Source organism: Diabrotica virgifera, chromosome 7, assembly GCF_917563875.1.
Source record: "Diabrotica virgifera virgifera chromosome 7, PGI_DIABVI_V3a".
Taxonomy (NCBI): domain Eukaryota; kingdom Metazoa; phylum Arthropoda; class Insecta; order Coleoptera; family Chrysomelidae; genus Diabrotica; species Diabrotica virgifera.
In genome coordinates, this window is record NC_065449.1 from 3,676,965 (window position 1) to 3,696,623 (window position 19,659).

The 19,659-nt window shown below is 32.2% G+C and overlaps 1 protein-coding gene across 5 annotated transcripts in view; it reads left to right on the forward strand.

Annotated features, from left to right (window-relative positions):
• Window positions 1-17,538: 17,538 nt before the first annotated feature.
• Window positions 17,539-19,659, forward strand: part of LOC114328732 (potassium voltage-gated channel protein Shaw) — a 597,781-nt gene continuing 595,660 nt past the window's right edge. For all 5 annotated transcript variants that reach the window (XM_028277676.2, XM_028277680.2, XM_028277679.2 and 2 more), the window contains exon 1: window positions 17,539-17,698. The gene's annotated coding sequence lies outside the window, so the exon portion shown is untranslated. The remainder of the gene's footprint in view (window positions 17,699-19,659) is intronic.

Here is a 19,659-nt window from a genome sequence, read left to right on the forward strand (position 1 = left end):
TCCAGACTACAAAAAGCGCTCTCAAAAGACCCACATTGGCATATAGGTATATTAACGAAGAAGGATGGAAACAAAACTTTCAACCTCTGCGAAAATGCTGAGGTCCTAATAAAAACACACTTCTCTAATCCTAGCGCCTCAAGAGCACCAAACTGGATATAGTGCGGCCGATTCGTGGATATATTATAAGAATTGTGCATTTAATGATAGAAGCATATAATTTGGACCACATATTCTACACATACAAACGTTCAAATTTAGATGGGAGGCCATCTCAGATTTTGCCTTTTACAAAAATGGCGGGAATTCAAAATGGCGACTATACATATGTGACTAATAGCACGATAACTTTTGAACGAGACTTCAGATTTCAACCAAATTTGGTAGATAGGTTCTTTTTTTGTTGTATAAGCTCGAGGTCTTGAACCGGAAGAATAGGTTTACCAGAAGTTGTGTTTTCCTAGTTTTTATGTAAAAATATGTTATTTTTTTCAATTCTTTCACCCTGTATGTATTAATTTTTCAAAAAGTTAATACGGCAATTGAAAAGAGTGTAAAAATAGTTTTTAGGAAATGTTTTGAACTTGTTATTTATGTTAATTACCATTTAATAAATGCATAACGTATGTTCACATATACCTATGTGCGGCAGATTCGTGCATATATTATAAGAATTATTGTGCATTTAATGGTAGAAGCATATAATTTGGACCAAATATACTACACATATAGAGGTTCAAATTTAGATACGAGGCTATCTCAGCTTTTGTTCCTTTTACAAAAATGGCGGGCATTCCAAATGGCAACTATACATATGTGACTAATAGCACGATAACTTTTGAACGAGATAACAGATTTTAACCAAATTTGGTACATAGATTCTTTTTTTGATGAATAATATCAAGGTGTTGAACCGGAAGAATCGGTATACCAGAATTTGTGTTTTTACTGTGTTGTTTTACGTAAAAATATGCTGTTTCTCTTTCAATTCTTTCACCCCGTATATGCTAATTTTTCAAAAAGGTAATACCGGCGTTGACAAGAGGGTAAAAATATTTTTTAGGAAATATTTTGAACTCTTTATGTTTATTAATTACCATTTAATAAATGCATAATCTATTTTCACATGTAGGTACCTATGTACGGCAGATTCGTGCAAATAATAATATAAGAATTATTGTGCATTTAATGGTAGAAGCATATAATTTGGACCACACATACTACACATACAAACATTCAAATTTAGATATGAGGCCACCTCAGATTTAGTCTTTTACAAAAATGGCGGGCATTCAAAATGAATCTGCCGCCTATAGGTACATGTGAACATACGTTATGCATTTATTAAATGATAATTAACACAACTGAAAAGTTAAAAATATTTCCTAAAAAATATATTTACACTCTTTTCAATGGCGGTATTACCTTCTGGAAACATTTATACAGGGTGAGTTTTTAGTGCGGGATCGGTCGATAACTCCATTATGGTACAAAATATCGAGAAAAGTTATTTAAAAAAAATGTAGGCAATGATATTCTCCACGCTTGGAAAATATGTCCATTTCTACAGGGTGATCAGTAACTGCGTGGTATATCAAACATATAATTTTTTAAATAGGACACCCTATATATTTTTTCATATTTATATTCCCCTCATAATTCTTGTTCATATAATATATGCTTTTGCATTACTATACAGAGTATTTAACAAGTTATGACAATTTTTATTTCGAAATCACTATGAGATTAACACACTGTATATAAAGAAGTAATTTGTAGACAATAATTTGTTTTATGTAATAAGATAAACAATATACTGTAGTTTTTAAATTAAGTCTAATTCACATCATTGACGAATATTTGTATACAGGGTGAACTACAAAACCAAATTACGATTTTCTCTATTTTTTTAAATGGATCACCCTATATTGCATTCTTCAACATTATTGTATTTAATATACTCTTTCATTTTTATATAGCATTCCCTATATCTAAACTGATTACTTTCCGATATATTTTTAGTTTTCTTCAAATTTCGGGAATACATTAAATTTTTCTAGTAAAAATAAGTTAGTATTGAGTGATAATTAAACAAAATTATTTTTATTAGATAAATAACTAACACAAAATATACACCATAGCAATATGCAGTGAATATACCAATAAATGGGATATTAAGAAATTATCATATTTCCCTAATATACAAGAATCGTAAAATTCCTACAAAAAAAACTTTGTATTGTATATAATAATATAACAAGATTAGTTTTATTCAATAAATAACTTACATGAAACATAAATCAAAACAATATACAACTGATGTAACAGTTTTTAGATTGGTATATCAACAGCATTTTAAGTCAAGAATTTTTTAGTAGAACATTCATTTTTATAAGCACTTTTAAACTACAAAACAAAATTACGATTTTCTCATTTTTTTTAATAGATCACCCTATATTTTATTTTTTTTTAAATATTGTATTTATGATACTCTTTCATTTTTATATAGCATCTCCTATACCTAAACTTATTAGTTTCCGAGATATTTTTAGTTTTCTTCATTTGCCGGGAATAAATTCAATTGTTATAAATATAAATAACTTAACAAATAAGTATTATGTAATAATATAATAAATATTTTCATTCAATAAATAACTAACAAAAAATAATAAACCATAACAAAATTTAATGAATGTACCAAATTAATGTGATGTTAAGGTTATAAGTCTAAAGTAAATGTTACCTATATTTTTTTTGTAGGAATTGTATGATTCTTGTATATTAGGGAAATATGATAATTCCTTAATATCACATTTATTGATACATTCATTGCATATTGCTATGGTTTATATTTTGTGTTAGTTATTTATTGAATAAAAATAATTTTGTACCAACTTATTTCTACTAGACAAATTGAATGTATTCCCGAAAGTTGAAGAAAACTAAAAATATCTCCGAAAGTAATAAGTTTAGATATAGGGAATGCTATATAAAAATGAAAGAGTATAATAAATACAATATTTTTGAAAAATAAAATATAGGATGATGCATTTAAAAAAATAGAGAAAATCGTAATTTGGTTTTGTAGTTCACCCTGTATACAAACATTCGTCAATGATTTCAATTGGACTTAATTTAAAAACTACAGTATATTGTTTATCTTACTACATAAAGCAAATTATTGTTTATGAATTACTTCTTTATATACAGGGTGTTAATCTCATAGGGATTTCGAAATAAAAATGGTCATAACTTGTTAAATACTCTGTACAGTAATGCAAAACCCTATATTATATGAACAAGAATTATGAGGGAAGATAAATATGATAAAATATATAGGGTGTCCCATTTAAAAAATGATATGTTTGATATACCACGCTGTTATTGATCACCCTGTAGAAATGGACATATTTTCCAAGCGTGGAGAATATCATTGCCTACATTTTTTCTAAATAACTTTTTTCCATATTCTACACCGAAATGGAATTATCGACCGATCCCGCACTAAAAACTCACCCTGTATATAGAGGGTGAAAGAATTGAAAAAGAAACAACATATTTTTACATAAAAAAACAGTAAAAACACAAATTCCTTTAAACCGATTCTTCCGGTTCAAGACCTCGATATTATTCATAAAAAAAACCTATATACCAAATTTGGTTCAAAACTGACGTCTCGTTCAAAAGTTATCGTGCTATTAGTCACATATGTATAGTCGCCATTTTGAATGCCCGTCATTTTTGTAAAAGGAATAAAAACTGAGATGGCCTCGTATCTAAATTTGAACTTTTATATGTGTAGTATATGTGGTCCAAATTATATGCTTCTACCATTAAATGCACAATAATTCTTATAATATTTGCACGAATCTGCCGCATATAGGTAGGTACATGTGAAGATACGTTTTGCATTTAGTAAATGGTAATTACCATAACTAAAAAGTTAAAAATATTTCCTAAAAAATATTTTTTCGCTCTTTTCAATGGCCGTATTAACTTTTTGAAAAATTAATACATACAGGGTGAAAGAAATGAAAAAAAAAACAACATATTTTTACATAAAAACCAGGAAAAACACAACTTCTGGTAAACCTATTCTTCCGGTTCAAGAGCTCGATCTTTTACATAAAAAAAAAGAACCTATATACCAAATTTGGTTGAAATCTGAAGTCTCGTTCAAAAGTTATCATGATATTAGTCACATATGTATAGTCGCCATTTTGAATCCCCGCCATTTTTGTAAAAGGCAAAATCTCAGATGGCCTTCCATCTAAATTTGAACGTTTATATGTGTAGAATATGTGGTCCAAATTATATGCTTCTACCATTAAATGCACAATTGTTTCACATATCGGCTGCACTAATAGAAAAAATAATTATACCCACACTGAATGACTTGAAACTGACCAGAACAGTAATTCGCGAGGAAAAGAAAAAATGGTCCATATAGTGCTTCACCTCTTTCAATTCAATAGGGCCTACAGGCATATATCCAGCCCTACCACGGTGAGAGCAGGATATTCTTTGATATTCTTTGGCCGCACCTTGTGGCAATGTTCAGAGCATTCTTGGCACTAAGATATATTTCTAGGAAGTGGAGAGAGGTAAGTATGATCTTCATAATAAAACCAGGTAGGATGGAGTACAGACTACCAAAGGCCTTCTGACCGATTAGCTTGTTTTGAAAACGATGGAAAGACTATGCGATAGGTAAATAAGGGATGAAGTTTTGCACATACTTCGAGAAGGAATACCTACAGATTCTGCACTGCATCAAGTAGTGGGAAAAATTGTAATATCGCTGAATAATAAGGAATTCACCTTTATTTATATACATTCAAGGTTCAATTTAATATCTTGAGGTTTATATTATTATAGTATTACTTAAAGTTTAAACAAAGAATGGGTTTTAATTGTAAACAGTGATAGTAGACCAAACTGCAGTTGCTTAAAAAAGAGGTATGAGTCAATCACTGCTGGGCTCCTAAAATATTTCTTATTGGTCCTTTATTTTGGCACCATTTTGATTGTTTTTTTTCTGTACGTATCTTGTTACGTTCTTAATACCTACAAAAACACACCATTCTGATGCTGATCGAATTGAAGAAGAAAATAATTTGCCCTGTTATTAAAAATGTTTATTCTAATTTAACTATAATTTAATTAAATGGAAATACTCTTGAGGATAACACTGAAAACTCAACAAATAGTATACCAAGATGTACGAACAGAGCAGATTTAAGAGAATCCACAAAGTACATGTCTCCAATCTTTATTAACAAAGGAAGATTATTTCTTAGATAATTATGTTGACCCAATTTTTGTACGACTAAATGCTAATTTGGTTTAATTTTATTGCCATTGGTGTAATTAATTAACTTTAATAAAGCACAGCGTTAATTCTGTAGGAGAGTTTAGTTTCGACATTAATTGCTATTCTTTATTGCATGCTTTACACTGAAGTACTGCGAGAGTAGTTTAATAAATATTGTAAAAGTAATTTTAAACTAATATTATTTGACGTTTAATTAATTTTTACTATACTTTATTTGCGTATTCTAGTTTCTAAAGAAATAAATTCAGGATATATCTACCTAGAGGCACATTATTCTTGCAGCGATTGTATTGCGTGTCGGTCTTATAATTTTACTGATATATTGTGTAATTAATTTAGAATCTATCACATTTATTCATCAAAAAATCTCACGACGCGACGTCTGATAAGACAATCAATGATACATTAGTTGATCCCAACCATATGTATCTACATATGTATCTATCTTTCAAAATACCCGAAAATAGTATACCTAATCTAAATGCATTGAATTAAAAAAGTTTGGTTCCAAAAATGTCAAAATTTTGATTTCAGTTCTTATATGTATGATTGCCGCAACATATTTGCTGGACCCTAAAGCGGAAGTAAGTAAGTTAAGTAAATTAACTAGTCCTGTCGCCAGGGGGGGTACAACGGCCTCCTGTCTTCAGATGGACTTACCCAAGTTTTTTTTATGTATTTTGACCTGTAGAACACGAATTTTTTGGGTAACAGTTGATCCGGATGTCGATAAGATTGTTACAAACCAAGAAGTTGAGGAATCGCATAACAGCTATTTCTCGCAAAACAAAACATTTTTTTTGTATTTTTTGGGCCATTCAAACCAAAAAATGTTCCTACAAATTTTTTCGTAAGATGCATAGTTTTCGAGAGAAACGCGGTTGAACTTTCAAAAAATCGAAAAATTGGAATTTTTGAACCCGAAAAACTTTTGATTAAAAAATAAAATAGCAATTCTGCTTACCGCATTTGAAAGTTCAAGTCAAATTATATCGGTTTTAATTATTTGTATTGCTAAAAATGTATTATTTTATTGTTAAAACAAAGCTATAAACACCTAGTGCTTGAGTGATGTTTCAATGATTTCTCATTTAAAATCGAGCGAGTACGTAGAGGAGGTAAAAGTGCAAGCGGGGCTATTTCTAAGTAGCATGCATTAAAACGCATGTATTAGGCACGGGAAACACTATCTGTTTATAGCTTTTTTTAACAATCAAAAAATAAATTTTTAGCAATGCAAATATTCAAAACAGATATAATAGGTCTGGATCCCGCGTATGAAAAAAAAGTTGATTAATAGCAAGCTGAAAATTTGTTAATAGCTTAAGGGTGTCTAGTCGAATAAACTTTGATATGTGTGAACACTGGAACAGGGGCAGTTTTAATTGTGGAACAGGTTAAAAATTTGGAACGGTCACAGCACGAAAACGGCACATTTATTTTGTCCGACAGAACAGACTTAAACTCTTCGAACAGAGATTAAACTCTCATGAAAAAATCAGACTGCTATTTATCACCAAATGGGCGTTTTAATGAGTGGAACATGTAGAATATGTCAAATGACAGGAATTATGACAGGTAATAAATAGCAGTCTGATTTTTTCATGAGAGTTTAATCTCTGTTTGGAGAGTTTAAGTCTGTTCTGTCGGACAAAATAAATGTGCCGTTTTCGTGCTGTGACCGTTCCAAATTTTTAACCTGTTCCACAATTAAAACTGCCCCTGTTTCAATGTTCCCATATATCAAAGTTTATTCGACTAGACACCCTTAAGCTATTAACAAATTTTCAGCTTGCTATTAATCAACTTTTTTTTCATACGCGGGATCCAGACCTATAATTTGACTTAAACTTTTAAAGGCGGTAAGCAGAATTGCTATTTTATTTTTTATTCAAACGTTATTCGGGTTCAAAAATTGCAATTTTTCGATTTTTTGAAAGTTTAACCGCGTTTATCTCGAAAACTATGCATCCTACGAAAAAACTTGTAGGAACATTTTTTGGTTAGAATGACCCAAAAAATACAAAAAAATGTTTTGTTTTGCGAGAAATCGCTGTTATGTAATTCCTCAACTTCTTTGTTTATAACAATCTTATCGACATCCGGACCAACTGTTACCCAAAAAATTCGTGTTCTACGGGTCAAAATACATAAAAAAAACTTGGGTAAGTCCATCTGAATTAAGAAGGCCGTTGTACCCCCCCTGGCGACAGGACTAAACTGTAAATTATTGTTTTGATAGGATTCAGTGAGATAATCATAAAAATGGTGGAGGAGCTGGGAGATCAATAGACATTTTTTTTAACGGGATTCATGGGATCCAAAAAAGTAAACAATTTTAGCAAAATTGGCAAAATTACTAATTATTTAGTAATAATTAACTATTTAGTAATTATTTTTTTTTGCCAAATTGGCAAAATTACTGTCTAAAATCACTAGCAAGTTGTGTCTGAGTTTAGCGAACCGACTATATTTATGAAATGTTGTTTAAAATAAAAAATTATGGTCTGATATGTGCAATTACATCCTTCTAATGGAAAAAAATATTTGAAGATTTTTCTCAAATTATCAAATTTTTCTCAAATTACATCCTTCTAATGGAAAAAAATATTTGAAGATTTTTCTCAAATTATGGGTACCAACAACATTTTCATTTATAACTCTTTTATTTTTAATTTGACGAAGAAAAGATATTCTTCATAAAAAGCTCTTCATGGTCTAAGATTTATGATGCAACCATCATATATCAAATTTTATTAATTTTATACGAGGTATATAAAAAATATGAATTTCGATCAATAGTAGAGTACCTTTATAGTTCACAACATTTAAATTAGAATGATATAATTTCACATTAAAACATAATTTTTAATCCTTAAGAACTTTTCATAAGAGCAATTTTCCATATTATGAATTAAAATAAGTAAATAAACAAAATTTTCGTTAGATAATGCTCGCATTTTCAGCTTGTTCTTTGATGATTGTTCAATTTGTCATACGCGAAAACAATCGTATATTTTTCGCTGTATCATTCGATAGTTTTCACCCTCAAATTTAAATTCTTACTTAAACCAATCCTGAGTAATAATTCCTACTCCTCATCCTGCCCCACTCTTTTAGAAACGCAGATATTTCTTAAACAATGGAAACGAAAAAATTTTCTCTCTGATTTTGATTCTCAAAGAGAACACAGGTGTTGTTATCCTCTGTTAGTGATAAACACTAATTACCACGTTGTGAAATACCGCGAATCTCTCTTGACTCATGACCTCCGCTGGCAACAGACATGCGAATAGCTCTTTATGATTCTGCCTCCCAGATAGAAATACGCTTATTTCTATCTCTTGTATCCTCTCTCAGTGATAACGACTAGCTCATCAAAAATAGCACCGTGATAAGTACTGCGAAGCTATATGATTCCACCTCTCGTAAAAAATCAAACTCTTTTTCTCCTAGTTTAAAATGCAAACAGCGACGTGTACAAGTGTATCTGCTAGTGATAGACACACAAGATATCCCGGTTTTATACGCGATAAACCGCTACGCGTGAAACCTGCCTATGTGACGATTGTCGATACTCGAGTGAAATAAAAGTTAAATTAGTATGATAGAATTGATCCCAAAGATGGCATAACCCAGACATCCAAAGTGAAAGTTATCCTCCAACACCAAATTGTTCTATATGGTCCACATAATGTTCAGAAAAAAGTCACACCATTTTGAGCGTCGGGTTTGGGGGGGGGGGGAGAGGGGGGAGAAATCGGTAAATTCGTAGTTTCTTAGGTTTTTCGTCAATATTTCTAAAACTATGCGGTTTAGCTTGAACAACCTTCAATACAAAAATGTTCTACATTAAATTAGAAATAAAAAAGGCCCTATGCATAATCCTTCTAAAATGAACGGTTCCAACGTTACGGAGGTAGTATAGTATAACTGGTCAAAAAACAAGGCCTAACCTAGATATCCAAAGTAAAAGTTTTCCTCCAACACCAAATTGTTCTATATGGTCCACATATTGTTCAGTAAAAAGTTACACCATTTTGAGCATCCGGTTTGGGGGAGACGGGGGAGAAGTCGGTAAATTAGTAATTTTTTTTACGATTTTCGTCAATATTTCGAAAATTATGCTTTAGCGTAGACAATGTTCTGTACAAAAATATTCTACATAAAATTTAAAATAAAAAAGGTCCTATACATAATTGTTATAAAATCAACAGTTCCAGAGTTACGGAGGGTGAAATGTGGAGGTTTTCGATACTTTTTATATTTTTTGGGCAATTGATGATGATTTTGGGTGGTGAGGTTGATGTTTCTTCAAGGGATTATCACTAACATACCATCGGACATTGAAATAGCAAATTTTATTTACAAAACACAATCCTGTTAAAGTAAAAATTTCTTTCATCAGTAATAATATTATAAATTGCAAATGCAATATAAAAAGTTTCGAAAACCTCCACTTTTCACCCTCCGTAACTCTTCCGATTTGATTTTATAACAATTGTGTATAGGACCTTTTTTGCTTTGAATTTTATGAAGAGCATTTTTGTATAGCATAAAATCCTTTATAAAAGGTATATTTGTTAAAATCCCTATACAGGGCTACATCAAAGACAGAACTAGTTTTCGGTCGGTTGACCGATCATCAGTGCAATCTTAGAATCTACATGCAAGCCACCAAAGTAAAAATAACGGGGTAAAAACCCTTTACAATTGATCCGTCATCGGAACATATGACAAAGATGTGAATTATAACATGGATGATTAAGATATCCAATGTTTTTCGCCCGAGGTACCAATGAGCTCTATCTGACAAGTTCACATCATGACTGTATGGAAGCAAGTCACTTGCTTGTCAGATAGAGCTCATTGGTACCTCGGGCGAAAAACATTGGATATCTTAATCATCCATGTTATAATTCACATCTTTGTCATATGTTCCGATGACGGATCAATTGTAAAGGGTTTTTACCCCGTTATTTTTACTTTGGTGGCTTGCATGTAGATTCTAAGATTGCACTGATGATGATCGGTCAACCGATCTAAAACTAGTTCTGTCTTTGATGTAGCCCTGTATAGGGATTTTAACAAATATACCTTTTATAAAGGATTTTATGTTTTTGTAATGGTATACAGCCAACTACAGGAAATTTTTCCTCGTGGATTTTCGTATAGAACATTGTTTACTCTAAAGCATAGTTTTAGAAATATTGACGAAAAACGTAAAAAACTACTAATTTACCGACTTCCCCCCCATCTCCCCCCCAAACCGGACGCTCCAAATGGTATAACTTTCTACTGAACAATATGTGGACCATATAAAACAATTTGGTGTTGGAGGAAAACTTTTACCTTGTATGTTTGGGTTAGGCCTTTTTTTGGAACAATTATACTATACTACCTCCGTAACTTTGGGACCGTTCATTTCAGCAGGATTATGCATAGGACCTTTTTTATTTCAAATTTAATGTAGAACATTTTTGTATAGAAGGTTGTTCTTGCTAAACCGCATAGTTTTAGAAATATTGACGAAGAACATAAAAAACTATGATTTTACCGATTTCTCCCCCTTTCCCCCAAACCCGACGCTCAAAAGTGTGACTTTTTTCTGAACATTATGTGGACCATATAGAATAATTTGGTGTTGGAGAATAACTTTCACTTTGGTTGTCTGGGTTTGGGTCTAGTTATACCAGACTATATTGGCGAGCATTTTTATAAACTTGATTTAGATACTGGCTGATATAGGGCTTTTCATTCACAGTCATTTGTTTCGAGCTTCTGTCATGTGTCACATAATATTAATATATCTACGCCATACGTTATTGATATATACAATAATACAAATCCAAGACGTATGGCGTAGATATATTAATATTATGTGACACATGACAGAAGCTCGAAACAAATGACAATCGATGAAAAGCCCTATAGTTCTTCCACTATAACTTTTCCCATGCGTCAAGATTAACGAACTGTCAATATTGATGGAATCGCCATGAAGCGAATTTAATGCGGTCAGGATGAGATAGAAGATAATCAGGTAAAGGAGGGAAGATAATCGCCATCTTTCGTAAACAAACAAATTGAGAGTGTTAGTCAGGGACGTCAGGGTTGCCAGATTGGGGTATTTTTTCACAATTTTGGGGTAATTTGAAAGCGTATAGGGGAAAAACTTCTCTAAGCAGAAATGGTTGGGATATTTTTTGGGGGAAAATTATGGAAGATTTTAAGGGGTCATGGAAAATTAAATTTGCGAATGTACACATATGACTGTATATTATACTCTCATATAATCTCATAAAATGAGGCAAAAATTTAAATTTTTATAAAATCACATCTGGCAACTCTGGTGGTAGTTGTAGGTTGTAGGAATAATTATTTTACATCAAAAGACATGACAAACAATTTGTAGAGTATTGAAATCTGTAATGAAAAAAACTGTTAAAATTGTTCTACGAATTAAACATATTCCAAAATTTTGTAAAAATGTAATTCATTTTTCAGACTTATCACGCCAAAGTTAGGCAACACACAGCGCCATAATGCTCGGACAATGGGCTACAATTTAATTCTTTTGAATTTAATTCTTTATTATAACGCTTTTTCAAAGAAGTGGCACACGACACAGTCGAAATAGTCGAAAGTTTAAAATATGGAACACAGAAAAATGGAAAAAGAAAAAAGCAGTTGTGTATTACAGCAAACATGCTAAAAAGTTAGATTCAATTAAAATACGTACTAAAGTAAGGATTCAAAATAAGAGAAATAAACTATGAAACAGAATAGGTGAAATAGTCGAAATAGGACAGAACAGAAAATACATTATAAAAACGAGAAGTTGTTATACTTCTAAGAAACAGAAGATTTATTGTTTTCCAGAATTATCCACGTCCGTCTGTCCGACTGTCTGTCTGTCCGTAAACACAACTCCACCGTCATTATCCAAGGATGGTACTCTATACTCTATTTACTCTGTAAATACAAAAAGTATATAAATTTTTGAAATACTGCCAATCAGCCTTCAAGTTAAAAATATGAGGTCCATTATTTCGCCGATTAAAGTTTATATAGGCAACTCAAATTACACGGCCTGTCAAATTTTACCTGATCCTTTTCTGTCTCTCTCTAGGACCTCTCTCTTGTATGTTAGCCGCAATTTGGCTTCACTGTTTGAATGGGACGGGGCCATTCCATCAGTATTGACAGTTCGTTGGTCACGATTCATTTTCAAACAAATTAAGGAAAAACATAAAGTGAAACGAACGTCATACATACATACTGGATACTATATACTATACACATCGGCGTACGTTTCACTTTATGTTTTGATTTAATTTTTTTGAAAATGAATCGTGCCACATGGGCATAGATAAAATGGAAGTACTATACCTCTCTTTAATTCATTTGAACCACATCTACAATACAGTTCTAAAGCTCTGAATTTCTTTTAGTAATTTCTAATGCTAATGTTTTTAAATAAGTTGAGTTCTATTAGCAGATATATAAAAGTGAAAGATGATTATGATACTCATTGACTTCTTAGACCACGTATCATTCAATTTACCGCAATACATACTAAAATGCCGTTTACAGAGTTTGAGATATTTAAATATCCCAACAGTAATTGAAATATAATGCACTTCCTCTACGTGTCTGATGTAAAATGTGGAGTTTGACGATACCCGCAGTGAAGCGTACAAGTTTCTAAATATAAATTGCAAACTCTACTGTAAAATAACTAATTACTATATAAGCAATATAGAATATGCAAATTTGTATTGTTTTAGCAGAAAATAGAACAAAATTGTATCACACATACATCCCCTTTCATTTTGTATACAACGTAACAATTAGGGTAAAAATAAGGATAGGTAGGTACAGTGGAACCCCGATAAGTCGGCCCCCGATAACCCGGAAGTCCGGCTAACCCGGACCGATTTTCATCAGACAAAAATTTAACAAATAAACAATTTAACAATTTTATCAAATAAAAATGTATGTAGGCCAAATAATATTTCAGAGATAATGTGTATTTGTGTAATTTGAACACATAAGTACAATAGTAAAAATGATTCATGCACACGGCGGCAGCCAGAGCGACCGTCTCAGCTTATCGGAAAGAACAGACACCTGTCTGTATTCCTTTTTCTTTATTTATGTCAAACTGTCTTAGCATTGTTTAAAAAAGACGTGACTATTTAAAAATTCTTGTATTGTGTGTAGTACAGCCTATTAATCACTTCCGTTCTGTAATGTAATCGTGCTTCAGATTGTGTTTGCTTTGTCTACGTAATGGTAACAAAACGTAAAAATGTTGCAGTGACAATGAAAAAGAAACTAGAAACATTAGATAGGATTGATAAAGACGAATCTTTAAAATAAATTTATTGCAGCATCATAATATGATATTATGCTACCATAGGTCTGGATCCCGCGTATGAAAAAAAAGTTGATTAATAGCAAGCTAAAAATTTATTAATAGCTTAAGGGTGTCTAGTCGGATAAACTTTGATATATGAGAACACTGGAACAGGGGCAGTTTTAATTGTGGAACAGGTCAAAAATTTGGAACGGTCAGTACACGAAAATGGCACATTTGTTTTGTCCGACAGAACAGACATAGACTCTCCGAACAGAGATTAAACTCTCATGCAAAAATCAGACTGCTATTTATCACCTGTCATAATTCCTGTCATTTGACATATTCTACATGTTCCACTCATTAAAACGCCAATTTGGTGATAAATAGCAGTCTGATTTTTGCATGAGAGTTTAATCTCTGTTCGGAGAGTTTAAGTCTGTTCTGTCGGAAAAAATACATGTGCCGTTTTCGTGGTCTGACCGTTCCAAATTTTTAAACTGTTCCACAGTTAAAACTTCCCCTGTTCCAGTGTTCCCATATATTAATGTTTATCCGACTAGACACCCTTAAGCTAATAACAAATTTTCAGCTTGCTATTTATCAATTTTTTTTTGTACGCAGGATCCAGACCTACCATATTATGGTGTCGGTACATCTCTACAGTATGACTGAGTTTTTTACCAAGAAATGAACAAAACTCTACACTCTATACAACTATACGTAATTTAGATGTGTACTGTGCATATGTGTTTCATGTTTTTGTAATTGTAATGGAGGTTATTTATTAATTTTTACTATATTCTCCGGCTAACCCGGATTTTCGATAACCCGGATCGGCCGCGGTCCCGATTAATCCGAGTTATCGAGTTTCCACTGTACTATCAGAATACGCTATTCGTGACTCAAAAAGCATAAAGTACTTCTTTTACTATGAAAAATGGCTTTTCAGAGTCAATTAGCCAACTTGTTTTTGATTGATTGCAAATTCATAGTCAAAATATAAAGACAATAAAGTTTTTCTACCCAGGCAATCATGCTGTCCGCCATAATTTCACTATGAGAGGAAAACCTAGACAATAATTGTCAATTATTGTCTCTCAGTCCCTGGCAGGTGTCACCAGAGGATGCTAAGAATGTCCAGAAGAAACTATTCCTGTGGCAGTTTTCCTCTACTTATCTAAGGATGAGTTTGGGAAACTTAACTTACTACACAACACTACACTACACTGAAAATCTGACAGGCAGATCACATGGAAGTTGTCTTCATGCCTTCTTAATCTTCGCTGGACGGGACACGCCTCATTAGGGGTTAAGCCAATACGTTGGGGTGATTTTGTATGCGTTCGTTATACTTCTGGGAGAAGTAGGATATTTCTCATTTGACAGATTTCATTTTAAGATCACGAACAATAAAACTGTTAGTTACGTACCATGTAGCGTTTACGATAATCTTAAGTACTTTGGACTGGAATCTTAATAGGATTTCGATATTTGAGTGAGATTCTGTCCCCCACAATTGATTGCGTAGATCCACATCAGTTCCGAGATGAATTTGTAAAATATCATTTTATTAGTAATTGTTAATTGTGATTGGCGAACATCTAGTACAATTTGATAAGTTTTAAGCTCGGTTGTTTCTCTTAGCAAATATATGTGTCTTCCAGGTTGATTGTTGGTCTCAATAGATTCTCAAATATTTTGAATATTTTTTTGTTACGAGACATTTAAAACCACAGTTGGACAGACACCTCTTCGTAGGGTGTAGGTCTGTAGGTGACATAGATAGATTTAATTTCATTTGTTTTAATTCGCCAGTTTTAGCCAAGAGGAAATAACATTCAAGTGAGTCTGCAGGATTTGAGAAACAATAACAAGATTTTTGTGAGATGCTATAACAGAAGTATCATCTGCATATGTTGCAATGGTTATATTTTTCCTAGTGGGAAGATTAGCTGTGTAAATGATATAGAGGATCGGACCAAGTATAATCCCCTGAGGTACGACAGACCTTACTGTGTGTATAGTTGTTATACTTAGAAGAGTCTATTTTGAAGGTATAATGCGAGGATAAGAAAAATAAAATAAAAAAAAAAACATTTGCTACCAGACTTTCACCATGTAGTCAAGTCAAACCACAGCTCAGATGTTGACTGGGGCATAATATTAAAATAGTTTAAACATCCATGCTTTAATTGGCATTTTTAAATGATGTTTCCTTACTGTGCAAGTACTTGGAAGGGATACGTGAAACGATCGTGCGCGAATAGCGGAGAAATATTGCAACTTTCTTAAATAATTCATATTGTCAATTGAAATTGTCAAATTGACGTACATTTCATATCTACTAACATTAAAGGAGAAAAATTATATGTTGCTCCACAATATTGATATGATATGCAATTATTATATAAAGGTAAATTTAATTAATTGTATTTTGCTTGCAGTACTGCATTTTAATAACTAATCTTATTTATTACATACAATTGTTTACGTTTTCATCACATAACCTGAATCTTATTTTTTCTTTTTATTATTTTTTTGGGCTATGGCCTTGACAATTATCCAGCAACCAGGACTAACGTAATTGGTCAATACAATTAAAAGTGCGAATAAAAGTGCAGAGCGTAGAAATAGGAGTCGCTTTGCGCAACTTGCACGGTCCCAGACCCACATATTTTTTGTTAAATTATATCTTGGTGGTTAGCATGTAAACTTCACGTAAGCACTGATGATGCCTGGTAAACCAGTCGAAAACTAGTTATGTGATTGTGATGTAGCCCTTTTTAGGGATTTTAAATATATACCTTTTATAAAGGATTTACTGTTTTTTGTATTACATGGTATACAGCCAACTACAGGAAAACTTTTTCCTTGTGGATTTTTGATAAGAAAAATGTTGTTCGGTGAGCTTTTTCTGATTTTGTGTAATAGTACATCGTGGCAAATTTTGTCTAAAGCTTTTGTGATGTCAAAGGATTTATATACAGTGATGAGCGCGCTAATAACCGGCAAAATAGCATAAAAGATAGAAGACGTACTAAGTTTTGAGATAAAAAGAAATAAAACTAGTCGAGCTGGGAAATTTAGCGATATTAACCTATTAATTTACATCATATTGATTGTTTCCCACCTTTAGACGTGTCGGACGAGTTTGGCAAATATCACTGTCACAGTGACAGTTTTCGTTGACATACTCCTCTGATAGGTGTAAAGCTGGGAAACCATCAACATAATGTAAATAAAAAGGTTACTATCGCTAAATTTCCCAGCTCAACTAGTTTCATTTCATTTTATCTCACAACTTCATAAGTTTTCCATCTTTTGTGTTATTCTGTCGGTTATTAGCGCGCTCATCACTGTATATTTTTTATAACTCGGTAAACGTGTTCGATGTGGGCTTGTTTCGTTCTAAATCCAAACTGATTATTAGAAATTATAGGAATTAATTAATTTGGTTTTAGAATTGGTTCTATTTTCTATACTTACAAGTAATTTTTTAGTAACTTATAAAATAAATTGTGGCTTAATCCTAAAATAAACACAATACTTAGTCATGGAACAAGAAAACAGTGTCAGAAATTGTACCAGAAATATTTAACGAGTCCTGTTCCTTTCTTTATATAAATCTCAGGTATTTCCTGATAGAAAGTAAAATGCCAATAACACCCTTTTGAATATATGCATGATTCCTTGGATTTACAAAAAACAATCTGCATCAGCTCCGATCCGACCAGCCTATAAATCACCCTACCGAGCCATGGAATTCCCCAAATCTCTTGGAAATATGCGCTAATATTCGACCAGCAGCATCCGAGGCAATGGACCGCTACCTCTGCCTCGACGTTCAGTCAGAAACAGACGAGCGTCGCGTTCGCTATCGCAGGCAGGCGTCGTTACGGATAAGAGGCAGCGTCACGACGCGATTATGGGACGATAATTTTCTAGTGGAGTTTCGTGATTTTCTCTCGTTCACAGGTTGTGCCCTTAATTAATCACAGGTATGAGGGGGAGGGGTGTGTTCGATGTTTTAATGAAAGGTGTTGAAGGGAATCAAAGAATAATTGTATACATTTTTTAGAAATTTGATACAAGTTTTAATTAAGACATTAATATATGTTAATAAATAATCTTCTTCTTAAAATTCCCTCTTTTCAATAGAGATTGGCTATTACAATTAAGCTCTCTCTAAGCTTTTCTCTCTCTTCAGCTGTTCTTATTAGCGATTCAAAATTTAGCCGTGTCCAATGTCGGATATTTCCCAGCCACGATAGTCTTTTCCTTCCTAGTCCTCTTTCCTCTCGATCTTTCCTTTCACTATTAGTTGAACATATTGGTACATATTATTATTTATATGATGTTTTTTTAACTTTCACTGTATTGAAAAGTACTCGTTACTTGCCTATTCTATTCAAAACTTCTTAGTTTGAGGTATGCGATGTCTAGACTTAGGCAAATATGCAAATCGCATATTTTGCATATTATGCATAAAAAATGCAAAAATATCAAATTTTACACATATTTATACAGGGTGTCCCGAAAAGATTGGTCATAAATTATACCACAGATTCTGGGGTTGATTGAACCTCACTTACCTATATACAATAGTGCACACAAAAAAGTTACAGCCCTTTGAAGTTACAAAATGAAAATCGATTTTTTTTCATATATCGAAAACTCATAGAGATTTTTTATTAAAAATGGACATGTGGCATTATTATGGCAGCAGCATCTTAAATAAAAATTGAAGTGAAATTTGTGTACCCCATAAATAGTTTATGGGGGTTTTGTTCCCGTAAACCCCCCAAACTTTTGTGTACGTTTAAATTTAATTATTAGTGTAGCACCATTAGTTAAACAAACTGTTTTTAAAACATTTTTGCCTCCTAGGACTTTTTCGATAAGCCAGTGTTTATCGAGATATTTTGAATATTTATCGAATCCACCACATATTTGTATATGGTTAAGTACGATTATAGAGACCTGTTAATAATCTGAAAATGTATTTATAATTTACATTTTTAGGTATATTTTGAAAAAGAAGCCACATCTCGATAAAAGGTGACTTATCAAAAAAAGACTAAGAGACAAAAAAGTTTTAAAAACACTGTGTTTAACTAATGGTACCACAATAATAGTTTAATTGGACGTACACAAACATTTGGGGGGTTTAAAAGAACAAAACTCCCATAAAATTTTTATGTAAATATATTAAAAAAGAAGCCGCATCTCGATAAAAACTCGATTATCGAAAAAACATTAAGAGGCAAAAAAGTTTTAAAAACGTTGTGTTTAACTGACGGTACCACAATAATGAATTAATTGGAACGTACACAAAAGTTTGGGGGCATTTAAGAGATCAAAACCCCCATAAAATTTTTATGGGGTGGACAAATCTCACTATAATTTTGTTTTAAGATGATCCTGCCATAAGAATGATACGTGCCCATTTTCAATAAAAAATGTTTAATAGTTTTCGATATATTGAAAAAAATCGATTTTCATTTTGTAATTTCAAAGGGCTGTAACTTTTTTTATGAGCACATTTGTACTAAGGTAAGTTAGATTCAATCGAACTATTTTTGACTCCAGAATGTGTGGTATAATTTATGACCAATCTTTTCGGGACACCCTGTATAAATGTGCATAAAATACATATAATTTGAAATTTTGGTTATAGATAGTTTTATATTCATGTAACAAATAGCCAAATAGCTTGGAAATCTCAATATTTAATTTTGTTTTATAATCTCTTGCTATTCAAGTTTTTGGTAAGTATCGGAGCTAATAAAAGATATAGCGGCTTATACATAGTTTTATCACGTTTTGTCCTACAAGGGTTCCAAAATCTGCTAGTTTATATCTCTAGGTAAAAATTTTATTTTGACGGTCCTTTTCTCACTTTTGTTGTAAAATAAGCCGTGAACACCTGTATCTGTAATTGTTATGCTTTGAAGATGCC